A 12,694-nucleotide genomic window follows, 5' to 3' on the forward strand; every position below is an offset into this window, starting at 1 on the left:
GGGCGGGGCTTCGGGAGAGGCCAGCTTCCCCCCAGGCAGGAAGAGGAGGGCTGAAGGGAGCGGGTGCCCCCGATGGAGGACCCCATTCCGAAGTGAGAAGACACACTCCTCAGAAGGGCAAGCGGCCCACAAGCGCATGAAAAATGTCCGGCATCGCTGGCCACTGGAGAAATGCAAGCTAAAGCAACACCCGGATTCACTTACCTCGGAAAGAAGGGCCAGCGTCAAGAAATCAAATAATGACAAGTGCTGGAGAGGACGTGGGGAGAGAGAATCCCTTCCACACGGTTAGTGGGAGTGGAAAATACAACCACTACGGAAGTCAGTACGGAGAGTCCTCAGATACTAAAACCAGAAAGTCCATTCGACCCAGCCGCTCCCCAGACCCCGCCTCAGGATCTTCCGGAGTCAAAGGCACTGTATTACAGCGGCCCACCCCTCCGTCCCCTCTGCACACCGTGTTTGCAGAAGCACAACTCAAAACGGCCAGATCCAGGGCGTGTGCCCGTCACCAGACGCATGGGTGAAGACGACGTGCCGCTTACACACAGCGGAGCGCGCCTCAGCCATAAGGGAGGACAAGCGCGAGTCACCTTGAGACCATCGAGTTCAGGGAAACCGATCAGACAGGCTGCACACACCGCATGGTTCCTCTTACACACGAACCCAAAATATAAATAAAGAGCAAAATGGAAGACGCCACAGGACACAGCGAAGGGGGCCGGGAGACGGGGGAGGAGGAGGAAAGGTGCCCAGCTGCTGAACGTGCGGAGCAGCACAGCCCCGCCTCTGAAACCAGCCACGGAGCTGGGCCTGGGCGCGCGCCTGTCACCCCAACTGACTCAGGAGGCTGAGGCAGGAGGAGCTCAAATTCCAGTTCCTGCACCACCTCTCGGACCAGACAGGTGACAAGAGGCTTCCCGAGCGGATGGCCGCCAGCATGAGAGGGAGACCCTTCCTCAACTCTGTGCCAGACGCTCCCGAACACTGCACAGGGCCCAGTGAGGCCAGAATAATTAATAGATACAGAGGGCACTGTGGAAAGAGTGGGGGCAGGAATTGATCACCCAAGGAATTTTTTAAAAGTTGTTTTACACAGTCTCACTATGTGACCCAAGCTGGCCTCCAACGTGCAGCGACCCTCCTGCCTCAGCCTCCTGAGTGCTGGGATTAAAGGAATAAACTGCCACACTCAGCTTTTGTAAATAACATTTGAACAAATAAGAAAAAGTTTGCCACTTATGTTTTAAATTCTCAGAAAGAGACCATTTGGATGTCCTAAGAAGACTCAGTTGCACTTTGGGAAGCAGGTGAAAGAGCCCCTGCAGATGTTTGAACACAGAGGAACAAATCCCAAAAGGGAGACAGCACCTCCCCACTTCTGCTCTCACCGAAGCCAACACTAGGACCTCAAGACCCTAAAAGGTGGGGTGCAGTTCCGAGGAGACCCTCCTCTGGGTCAGCTCTGACTCTGCCCACACCTGGATAAATACAGATGGTCTCCCTGGTCCTCCCCACTTCAGACACCAGTTGAACACCGCAGGTTATTATTATTATTTTGGTTGTTTTCTTTTGAGACAAGATCTCCCTATGTGGTTCAGGCTGACTGGCCTTGACCTCACAGGGATCTTCCTGTCTCAGCCTCCAGAATGGTAGGATTACAGGGCTGAGCCACCACACTCGCGCAAAGCACAAGCTACTTTACCTGGAAGTCAGGGTTCCCGGCGCCCTGCTGCGTGTTCAAAGGCCACTGCAGCAGCTCGGAGCAGGAGAGGCCGGGCCTTTGCTGGTAAGAGGACGTCAGGAAGAGAAGCTGAGAAGCCGGTAGGAGCGACAGCACCAGACCTTCCGCAGGGCACCACTCTGGTCCGCCAGGGGAAGACTGGAGCCCAGGGCCTGAAGGTCCCTGAGGTCTCCAGACCCGCCCGGCCCCACCCACTGGGCGGAGTCAGCAGGAGGCCCGCCTGCCTCGGCTTCCCTCCGCAGGACAACATTCCAGCCCCAGGGAAGGAGACATTCCTCTGGGAGTGCAGTTTCTGTGACCCCTTGGGGGCACTGAGGTTCTCAGGCCACCCGGGGTGGGAAGCTAGGGACCCAGGACAGAGAGGAAAATGTTCAAGTAGAGAGGCCAGTTCCTGAGGAGAAAGAGCTGCACAGTAAAGGGAAGGGTGGCCCTGCAGAAAGACCCCAGGGCCTCAGGTCCCAGGGTGTGGCTCAGCGTAGGGACCCTGCCGCGCCTCTGCTGCAGGCCTGGGTTTGTCCCTCGCACTGAGGAAGAGTTTTGGTGGGGCAGGGGTGTGGCTGGGTCTGCGTGTGTACACACAGCACACACTGGAGGAGGGGAGGGAGACTGAGTGAAACCAAGACAGAAGACATCAGGGCGTGACGGTACACGCCTGTAATCCCAGCACTCAGGAGGCTGAGGCAGGAGGATCGCCACAAGTTTTAGGCTGCATAATGAGTCTCAGCCGGACCCAGTATGGCTGGGCAACACGTAAAACCTTGGGGCACATTTTCAACATTGCTTGAATCTGTTTTCCTAGACTGCAATACTAATCACGAACAAAAGCAATCTTTCTGACTACCAGGTAGACTACAGGGGAAGATCAACAGAGCCAAAGAGATAACTTTGTTCCCTTTCCTAAATTTCTCAACATCTTTTATTGACAAAACAAAAACTTATTCAAGCATTCCAATGCAATAATTGGGGAAAATAAGCAAAGGAGGGGATTTGACCTGAACAACATAATAGGAATCCTATCCAGCAGGCTGGAAAAATTCAACAACAGTTGTTTTGAAAAGGAATATTAATGAATGCAAAAACTAAGGCATTTTAAAAACCCAAGCTGGGTGTGGTAGCCCTCACCTGTCATCACAGCATTTGGGAGGCCGAGGCAGGAGGATCCCTGTGAGTTCTAGGCAAGCCTGGGCTACATAGTGAGTTCAAGATTATCCTGAACTGAACAGTGAGACCCTGTCTCAGGAAAAAATAACAAATAAAAACCCACATAAATTAAATTAGTGGGCATAGAGGTGGGCTATCTACAGACACAGAGAATATTTTATCTTTATTTTTTGGTTTTTAAAAACACAAACCAAATCAAAACAAGAGAAAAATCTCACAGCTCTCACAAATCAGCAACATCTCCACTTGCTAAACTGGTAAACGTTATCAAGTGATAAGTTCCTGTAACAGAGGCCATCATAACTGAGAACAAAAATATAAACAAAAGAAGCATGGTAGAAAAGCACCCGGATCCAGTCTTTTCCCTGTTTTGTTTGTTCCAGGTCTACTGTCCTCTCACTTTCCATGTATTCTTTAGGAAAGGCCTTGCATTAAACAGTTGAACAATGATGATTTATGAGAATGAACCACATCAGGCTGGGCGTGGTGGCACATGCCTGTCATCCCAGCACTCTGGAGGCTGAGGCAGGAGGATCGCTGTGAGTTCGAGACCAGCCTGCACTACATAGTGAGTTCCAGGTCAGTCTCAACTACATAGTGAGACCTTGTCTCAAAATCCAAAAAAAAAAAAATAAAATAAATAAATTAAATTAAATTAAAAAAAAAAAGAATGAACCACGTGGATAAAAGTTTTTCAATCACAAATTTGAGATAAAATAGTGCCCTTTTTTGTTTTGTTTTTTGAGACAGGGTCTCATTATGTAGTTGAGACTGCCCTGGAGCTCACTATGTAGGCCAGGCTGGTCTCAAACTCACAGTGATCCTCCTCCTGCCTCAGCCTCCTGAGTGCTGGGATGACAGGCGTGCACCACCAGGCCCACAGCAATAGTGCCCTTTTTTGAAGACATGACTCTTCTTTTTTTGTCTTATAGACCAAATGACCCAACTTTTAAAAATATATCAAGTCTATTCTCAGTTTTCTTTTTTTTTCTTTTTAGTTTTTTTGAGACAGGGTCTCCTTATGTAGTTCAGGCTGCCCTTGAACTCACTGCGTAGCCCAGGCTGGCCTTGAGCTCATGGCGATCCTCCTGCCTCAGCCTCCCAGGTGTAAACCACCACGCCCGGCACCTTCCTGAATTTTGTAATCCTAGGGAAATATGTAATGATGAGGAAGTCCTCTTAAGGTCACTAAGACCCCTCCACCCGCTTAACTCTTCCCTCCTTTGCCTCTGCCCTGCCTGACCCTTCTCCTGCTGTCTGTGGGAAGTGAAGCCAGAGGTCGTGGGTCCAGTGTGAGCGCAGGAATTGAGATGTTTAACTCAGGTTATACTTTTAAGCAAAATGGGAATTAAACTTGACTTCTCCAGGGAACTTATGTTTTGCTTTGTCTTATGTTCAGTCTAAAGTTTATATTCATGGCATAATTATGTCCTGAAACAGTTGATTTGAATACCCTTGTGAGTTAAGAATTTCCTTTAAATTCAATTATTTATTTGAATTAAACATTTCAAATTGGGCATGTGGTGCACACCTGGGATCCAAGCATTCTGGGAGGCTGAGGCAGGAGGATCCCAAGTTCAAATCCATTCTGGGCAATAGAGTCATTCAGCAAGATTCTGTCTCGGTATAATTACAGAGGCTGAGGATGTAGCTCAGCATGCCCAAAACAAAAACAAAACCAAAAACCCCTTCAAAATGAAGCGTAATTTAGAAGCATTAGATTTGATATATTTTAAGGCAGATGTGGTGGTTTGATATATTTTAAGGCCTGTGATCCCAGCACTAGGGAGGCTGAGGCAGGAGGATTGTGCAAGTTCAAGGCCAGCCTGGGCTACGTAGGGAGAACCTGTGTCCCCCCCCAAAAGTTGAAAACGGAGGCTTAGTGAAACAACAGTCAGTGATGGTCGACTCCTCCCCCAGTTTATGATCTGCGGGGCTGGGGATGAAGCCCAGGTCTTCTGTGCGCAAGGTCCCGCCCGGGAATTTTATATAATTATTTTCTTGGGTTTCTCTCTGTCTTCGTAGAGCGGAGTCCTGGTTCTTACGAGCAGTAGCAGTGCGGTGTACTTCGTCCTTCTGACCTGTGAGCTTTGTGTGTCCAGACAGACAGACAGACAGACAGACGCGCGCTTATCTGCCTGCCCCCTCTCTGCGCGGGAGGGGCCCCTCTGAGCCTGGTGAATGGCAGGGTCGGTTTCCTCCTCCCTTGAATCTGGTGATGTGCTCCCCTCTCCCTCAGAGCTTCCCCTGCAGTCCTGAGGGGCCCTGACCGCAGCGCTGCCTGCCTGCGTGGTGCTGCAATGTGACAGGGGCCTGAGCTGCTCTCTGACCTTTCCAGAGCCCAACTCTGGTTTCCCCCAGCGCTGCACTCATTTACATCGCTATGGAGGGCGCTAGCTACCCTTTCCTGCACATTCTCACTGGTAATCATCTCGGCTTTTCTGACAATAGCTCTCTTGTATCTCTTTTTTTCCATTAAATGTATCGGTACATTTAAAGCAAGCAATACAGTTACATTAATCTTTGGGATCTCGTACCTTTACATGATACATCTTGGTTCTTGTTTGGGTCTCATTATGCAATCCTGGTTGACCTCGAACTCACTATGTCGCACAAGCTGGCTTTGTACTGAGTTAGCAGCGATCCTCCTGCCTCAGCCTCTAGCCAGCTGGTATGGCAGGTGTGTGCCATCGTACCCAGATGGGCAGTACCAAATGTACCAAATCCATGAGTTTCCAGTCCTATTAGAAGAATCCAGCTGAATAGTCCTTTTTAGGAGAGCAATAAAGAAAGTTCCCACATTACTGTACATGGTGGTCCATGCCTATAGTCCCAGCAGGGGAGACAGAGGCAGGAGGGTTTAGTTTGAGATACATAGTGAGATCTTGTCTCAGACAGTTACAGTGTGTGTACACACACACACACACACACACACACGCACGCGAATGAATAAATGAAACCAGCTCTTGCACGATTTCTTAAACTTGTACAATGTGTCATTTTTCTCTGCAGTGATAATGACAATTTTGCAAACAACTTCATTCTCCATATTCATTTAGGAAATACTCTCTCGCTCACATTTTCTGGCCACTGCTTCTCTCCCTTCTGTGACCCTTCACTGGGCTGAATAAGGATCTGAAGGGGACAGTTTAAGACACAGTGCGATTTACAGAATCAGCTGCTGAAGAGAAATGAACTCACTTTCATTAGAAACTAAGCTAAGTTTTTTTGAAAAAGTACGTCATTCTCCCTTGTAGAAGACAACAGCGCCTTCACCAATTATTAAACCCACAAGCCAGGCATTCAGATACAACCTTTGACCTTGTTGCTCTAGAAAGACGGCATAATAATTTCATTTCTCTGAATGTCCAAAAAGGGAGCAAACAAAATTGCTGTTCCTAAAATGGCCGGAAACTGAGTAAAGAGGAAGAAAGCCCCTGGAGACCACCTGGTTGGTTTTGTGCTTGAAATGTGACAGTGAAAGAGCACCTGCCGTGAGCAAACTGGGAGTGCCCAGCCAAGTCCTGCTCCAGGTCCTCCTCAGAGCCACCACCTGTCCCTGCACCAGCCCCGCTGTGCAACAGCAGCCCCCACCAGCCTCCCACCAGCTTCCCTGCAGTTCCTCTCCCCTCTGAGAGAGGAAAATCCAGCAAGACAAACAAGCGAACACCAGAAAAGTAGCATGCGATGAAAGTTCTGTAATTCTCAAAATATTTCTTGCATTCATGTCTCACTAAACGAAGTTCTGAGTAATTCAATCCAGTGACAATGATCATCCCCGCCAGGCAGGTGGGCTGGCGCACGCCTGTGATCCCAGCACTTGGGAGGCTGAGGCAGGAGGACTGGAAGTTCGAGCTCGTCCTGGGCAATCTGGAGACTGAGCAAGGCTGTCTTAGTGTTAGAAAGGGCGGGAAGGCCCTGGAGTCATCTCCCGAACGCCACAAAAGCACTGAGGGCTGGGGAGCAGTGTGGGGGCCTGGTTTCCTGTCCCAGAGACATCAAATGCTGTCTGACAGTGAGACGAATGAGCGATACCACTGATAGGAGAGCCCTGGACTCCACACGAAAGTCTCCCAAAATAGCAAGATCCACATGCGTCTCACTCAACTGGAGCAAATGTGATTTTCCTACTACACCTTGGGGAAAAGTAAAAGTGTCAGGTGATCCACAGCATTAGTCACACTGAAGTCTCCGCCCAGCTGAAGCTCTCAGACAACGCAACTCCAGAGGATACGGTGAGATGTGACATCTGCAGCCCCAGCTCGGCAGCCCCACACCTCCTGACGCCCTCTCTGTTTTAAGAGGGGGCACAGAGTAGTAAATTATAAGGCAGAGCCCAGCGTGGTGGTGCACGCCTGGGATCCCTGCACTCAGGAGGCTGAGGCAGGAAGGCTGCCATGAGTTCGAGGCCAGCCTGGGCTGCGCAGTGGGTTGTTGGCCAGCCTGAACTACACAGCCAGAACTTGTCTCAGAAAACAAAATAAACAAACACAAGTTATAACAAAGACCACTCGGGAGGCTGAGGCAGGGGGATCACAAGTTCAAGCCAAGCCTGGGCAACTTACTGATTTAAGTGAGGCTGCCTGGAAATGTAAAAACACACACCGAGAGCTGGGAGGTGGCCCAGAGTGAGGCCCTGGGCTCCGTCCGGTGTGGTCAGGCGCTGCCTGCTGCTGGGATGCTGGCAGGATGGCCCCGGACTCCAGGAAGCAGGAGAGTGAGGGCCAGGGCCCCTGAGGGGCCAGGCGGGGTGCACAGGACAGGGTGGCACCCCAGGCTCGGCCCTCACAGGTGGTGCCAGGGCCCCCCAGGATGCAAACACCTGGGTGGCATGGGGGCAGGGACGGGAGGACAGATCGCAGCCCGGCCAGGGAAGCCAACAGAAGCCGTGGGCCCTGCAGGCCGGGGTCTGCGTCTCACTGCCCCATGGGTCCCAGCTCCACAGGCAGTTCAGGGTGGGATGGCCCCATAGACAGCAAGAACCCCACGTGCCCGGTCCCTCTGCCGGCCACAGCCCCTCCTTTCGGGCAGCTTCTCTGTCAGAGTTTTGTGGTGGTTTTGTTTTGTTGTTTTATTTTTTGGTTCCGGGGATCAAACTCGGGTCCTTGCACTTACAAGGCAGGCTCCAGAACCACTGAGCCCTGATTTGTTTTATTTTGAACCCAGGGCCTTTGCATGAGTTACATCCCCAGTCTTCCAGCACTCCAGAGGCTGAGGCAGGAGGATCGCTGTGAGTTCGAGACCAGCCTGGGCTACACAGTGAGTTCCAGGTCAGTCTCAACTATGCAGTGAGACCCTGTCTCAAAAACAAACAAACAAACAAAAACAACCAAAAGAGAATTTTGAGATGAAAACCATGCTCAAGCCTTCCACAGATTCACAAATTTCACAGCCACAACCACATAACAGGCCCAGCCCTGACGATGGCCCCCTCCCTCTTGGGCCCACACTCTATTTTTGTGTGCTTTTAAGATTCTGCCTGATAAATCACCTCATGCCTCTTTGAAGAGAAAGATCTACGGGTGACAGGTGTGGCTGTTATTTTTCTAAAGCTCCCTCTGGCGTCAGCAGGCCCCAGGCCCCTCTCAATGTGGATGGGGGGTGGGCTGCCCCCTGAAGCCCACCTGTCCTCCCTGGAAAGGCAGAGCCACCCGCTGGCACCTCCACCCCGTCCCTCCGGGGCGCAGCGTCCCCACCAGAGCTCCAAAGCCATGCGACCCCCGATGAGGCAGCTACAGCAGGGAGGTGAGAGGTGCAGAGGGTTGGGTCACCAACGGGGCTCTGATTGAGGATGCACTGGGGTCAAGGACGCAAGGCTCAGAGCGGAAATCAGCCCCTGGGAAGGGCAGGGTCTCTGTCCCTCAGTCTCCTACTGAAAGGTCCTCCTTTCCTGTTGGGGTGGGGGGTTTCTCACTTTGCAGCCCAGGCTGGCCTTAAACTCCTGAGGATCCTCCTGCCTCAGCCTCCTGAGTGCTGGGATGACAGGTGTGGGCCATCTCGCTTGGCTTCCCTGTGTCTCTGAGCTGAGACCAGGCTGAGCCTGATGGGGGTTGGCTCTCACAGCTCTGCCAGAGCTGGTATCACACTTGGAGTGCGCAACAGGGAGACAAGGGAGATGCGGACAGAGAGGGTCGGACGGAGCCCAGGGATGCACAAACCTCTTCCTCTGCTCACCTGCTAAGTGACGGCATTTCATTTAAAAGAATAACAAACGGACAGGTCGCAGAACAGCTCGGAGGGCCCTGCATTGCATGACCTACCGAGTCTACTCTTGCTTTAAAATCTTATGACAGCCAGCACTTGCAATGCAGCTACTCAGAAGCCCAAGGCAGGAGGATCAGTACAGGCCAGGAGTTCAAGGTCAGCCTGGGCAGCATCTCAAGACCAGTGTTCCTGGGGAGGGCGGGAGAGACTCGGAGGAGAATCAGTCAGGCTTCTCCGAGCAAGGCCTACAGAGGGTCAGAGTAGAGGTTTGTTAAAATGGTCTTCTAGGGAACACTCAGACCTTCATTTTAAAGTTCAAATTGGGTTTGAGGATGCACACCTGTCATCCCAGCACTCAGGAGGCTGAGGCAGGGAGATGGCCCGGAGCTGGAGGCCAGCCTGGGCCACACAGCGAGACCCTGTCTCAAAAATTAAAATCAAAAAAGGTTTGGGCCTGGGTGTAAATTGAAGCAGAGCCATGAGGCAGAGGAGCAGGATGTGGGTCTATTCCTGAGGCCAGTGGTTTTACAGGACACTAAGAAAACCCTTTTTCTGAAAGAGAAACAGAGAAAGTACAGTATTGGAAATAACTGTGCTTTCTCGGTGACGGAAGAGGTAGATGACTTGACTCAGTAACTTCAACAAGAGACTCAGGAGAGAGAAAAATGGCCCACAAGTCAGGCAGAGGCAGAGGGAAGACCCTACAAAGACCATTTCTTCTCAAGGGAGAAAAAGTATCCACACGAACTGGAAAAATGGTCACCAGGCTGCACAAGCTCCCGTCCACTTCCCCAGCCAGCCAGCAAATGCAGGTGTGATGCAGGGGTGGTGAGTGCTGGATCTTTACTTCTCCTAAAGTACTGTAGCAGGCCTAGTGGTGCACACCTGCAATCCCAGCACTCGGGAGGCTGAGGCAGGAGGATCGCTGTGAGTTCAAGACCAGCCTGGGCTACATCATAGTGAGTTCCAGCTCCAGGTCAGTCTCAAGGACACAGTGAGACCCTGTCTCAAAAAAAAAAAAAAAGAAGTATTGTAATAAAAAGCACACTGCCATGGGTCTTCAGCTGTGCTGTCCTGGCTGCCTGGGTGCCCTGAATCCACTCGAAATGTTTCCCCTCCTGAGCATCTGATGTTGGGGAGGAGCAGGTCCAGCGAAGACGGTGGGTGAGGACGAGCCCTGTGTCGTGACCCTGCCTTTGTGTAGGATGGCACGTGGGAGGGGCGCTCACCAGACCTTTGGTGACACCTCCCAAACGCAGGACAGAGGACTCCAGAGCGCCGCGGAAAGTGGCGATGGGAGGGGTGTGAGGTGTGGGGAGGGCGGCGGCTGTGTGCCTCTCCCGCAGCACAGGGCTCCCGTAGGCATTCACCGGGATCTGTGATCACCTCGCAGGCACACCCCACCCTTCTTTCTTAAAGACGGCACAGGAAACGGGAAATTCTCAGTGTGGGGACCTGGGGCCGGACCAGGACCCGGGACAGCGGATGACAGGACCCTCCTTCCCTTCCACAAAGTCATTCAGTGGACCTGGGTTGTGTTTGACAGCCTCAAAACGATAATGCTCTCTTTCTTGGTTACCTGGGAATAAAACTATAGAATTTAGATGTAGGTGTGTGTGTGTGTGCACGCGCGCGTGTGTGTATAAATTTGGGGGGGTTGTTTTTTTTTCTTGGTACTGGGGATCGAACTTAGGCCCTTAGCGCTTACAAGGCAGGCGGCAGAACCACTGAGCTAAACCCCGGGCCTACGTTACTTTTAATGAGACGAAGTCTTGCCGTATTTCCCAGGCTGGTCCCCAACTCCTTGGCCGCACTGCTCCTCCCACCCAGCCCGAGTGGCTGCGCCTCCGTCAGTACCTCTCGTGTGCAGCGTACCCACTGGATTCTCAGGTCTGCAGGACAGCGAGCTGTCTGCTTTCCCAGCAGTGCCTCCCCAGTACCCAGAAGGCGGCCTCGCGTTTACTTGATGAATACCCACCTGGAAAACTTTTCCAGAGAATTCACGTCTTAAAACCCAAAGCAGCTGGGGCCTCAGCCCGGCCCTGGGGCTTGGCTGACACGCGCGGGGCCTGAGATGATCCCCACCACCATGAGAAAGGAAAGGTACTGAACAAGACAAAACCCGAAAGAAGCTAAGAATAGTGATGAACAAGGATGAAACACGTGCGAGGGAGAACCGGCGGGGGCTCGTGCTGGGCCAGCCCCTGTGCGTAGTTTTTTGAAAGAATTCCCATTATTATCTATTATTACTTACTTTCCTCTTTGCCAAATAAAGCAAGGCTAAAGAGGTTAAACGATTTTCCCAGGAACATATCCCTAATAAATGTGCTAAAAATAAGCCTGAGGATTATTTACTCCGGAAAGTCAGTCCTGGGCCGAGCTAATCCAACTGTAAAAGCCAAGTGCAGGCTAAGGTTGGTGGGGGGCATAGGGTCTTGGCCGGGCAGCGAGTATTTAGCTCCTCGTCTTCTTCTCTTTGGTGACCTGAGACGTTTCCATGAAGTCTTACACCTCCCGACCCTTCACCTCCAAGGAGAGAAAATACTCTGACTCGCGCTGTGATTTCGCTGGGACTTGCGCGGGCTTGGTTCTGGGTCAGGATGGGAGGAAAGGGGCACCCAGGGCGGCCCCATTACCACGCCAGGGGGCAGAGAGGTGCTGTGTGCAGAGTGACCGAAGTCTTACCAGCCCAGGGCGGGGGAGAGGAAGTCTATTTTCCGTGACAATGATAATGCTAAAAATATGAACAGGCGAGAGGAAAATGCTCATTCTGAGAGTCGGGTTCCCTTCCCTCACGGGCCAAGGAAGCCCTGGGACCCACGGCGGCTGGGGAAGGTTTGGCTGAGGACGGGCTGGGGTCCTCGCTGCGTTGGGCCATGGCAGACTGGGCACCCGCGGCTCGGGCACAGGGATGGAGGCCCAGACCGCAGCCCTGCAGGCTGGGCCAGGAGCCATCGGGCTGAAGGCTGGGAGATGGGGACACTGGGGTAGGGAAGAGTAAGGGCCTACCACCTCCTACTCCTTACCAACCTCTGATCTCTTCCCTGCAACGCCTGATCATTTCAACTCATTTATAGTACAGGCAAAAGTATATGTGGTAGAATTTGTTCTTGCCTGCATCTTAAATATTCTAGAAAAAAAACAACAACATATTAGGTCGGGCGTAGCGGTGCCCACCTGTCATCCCAGCACTCTGGGAGGCTGAGGCGGGAGGATGGCAAATTCAAGCCCAGCCTGGCATGAATGCACTGAGAGAGACTCCGTCTCAACACTGAGAGAAACTGAGGCGGGGGCTGGTGATGGAGCTCAGTGGGAGGGCTGGGTTCCACCCCCAGCATTAAAAAGAGCAGAAGCCATCAGTTTCTTACACTACAGATGATGCTCTGAAATAGAACCCAGATGCCAGGCATTAAGGAAGGTCCCTGATCTTTAGTGCCGTGGTTTTAAGGCCATGACATTTCACTCTTACGATACCTGGACTTCTGGTTTCAGAAACTCGCAGGACCAATCATGTAGGCGCACTGCAACCTGCCTCTCCGAGCCAGTTCTCAGGGGATGAGACACTAAGACCCTCGAGGGAACCTG

The 12,694-nt window shown here is 52.0% G+C and overlaps 1 protein-coding gene across 1 annotated transcript in view; it reads right to left on the reverse strand.

Moving 5' to 3' along the window:
- Tet2 (tet methylcytosine dioxygenase 2) overlaps positions 1-12,694 on the reverse strand; it is a 31,315-nt gene that overhangs the window by 17,487 nt on the left and 1,134 nt on the right.

The sequence above is a fragment of the Fukomys damarensis genome, unplaced genomic scaffold, assembly GCF_012274545.1.
Source record: "Fukomys damarensis isolate Sample0158 unplaced genomic scaffold, DMR_v1.0_HiC HiC_scaffold_25, whole genome shotgun sequence".
Classification (NCBI taxonomy): Eukaryota; Metazoa; Chordata; class Mammalia; order Rodentia; family Bathyergidae; genus Fukomys; species Fukomys damarensis.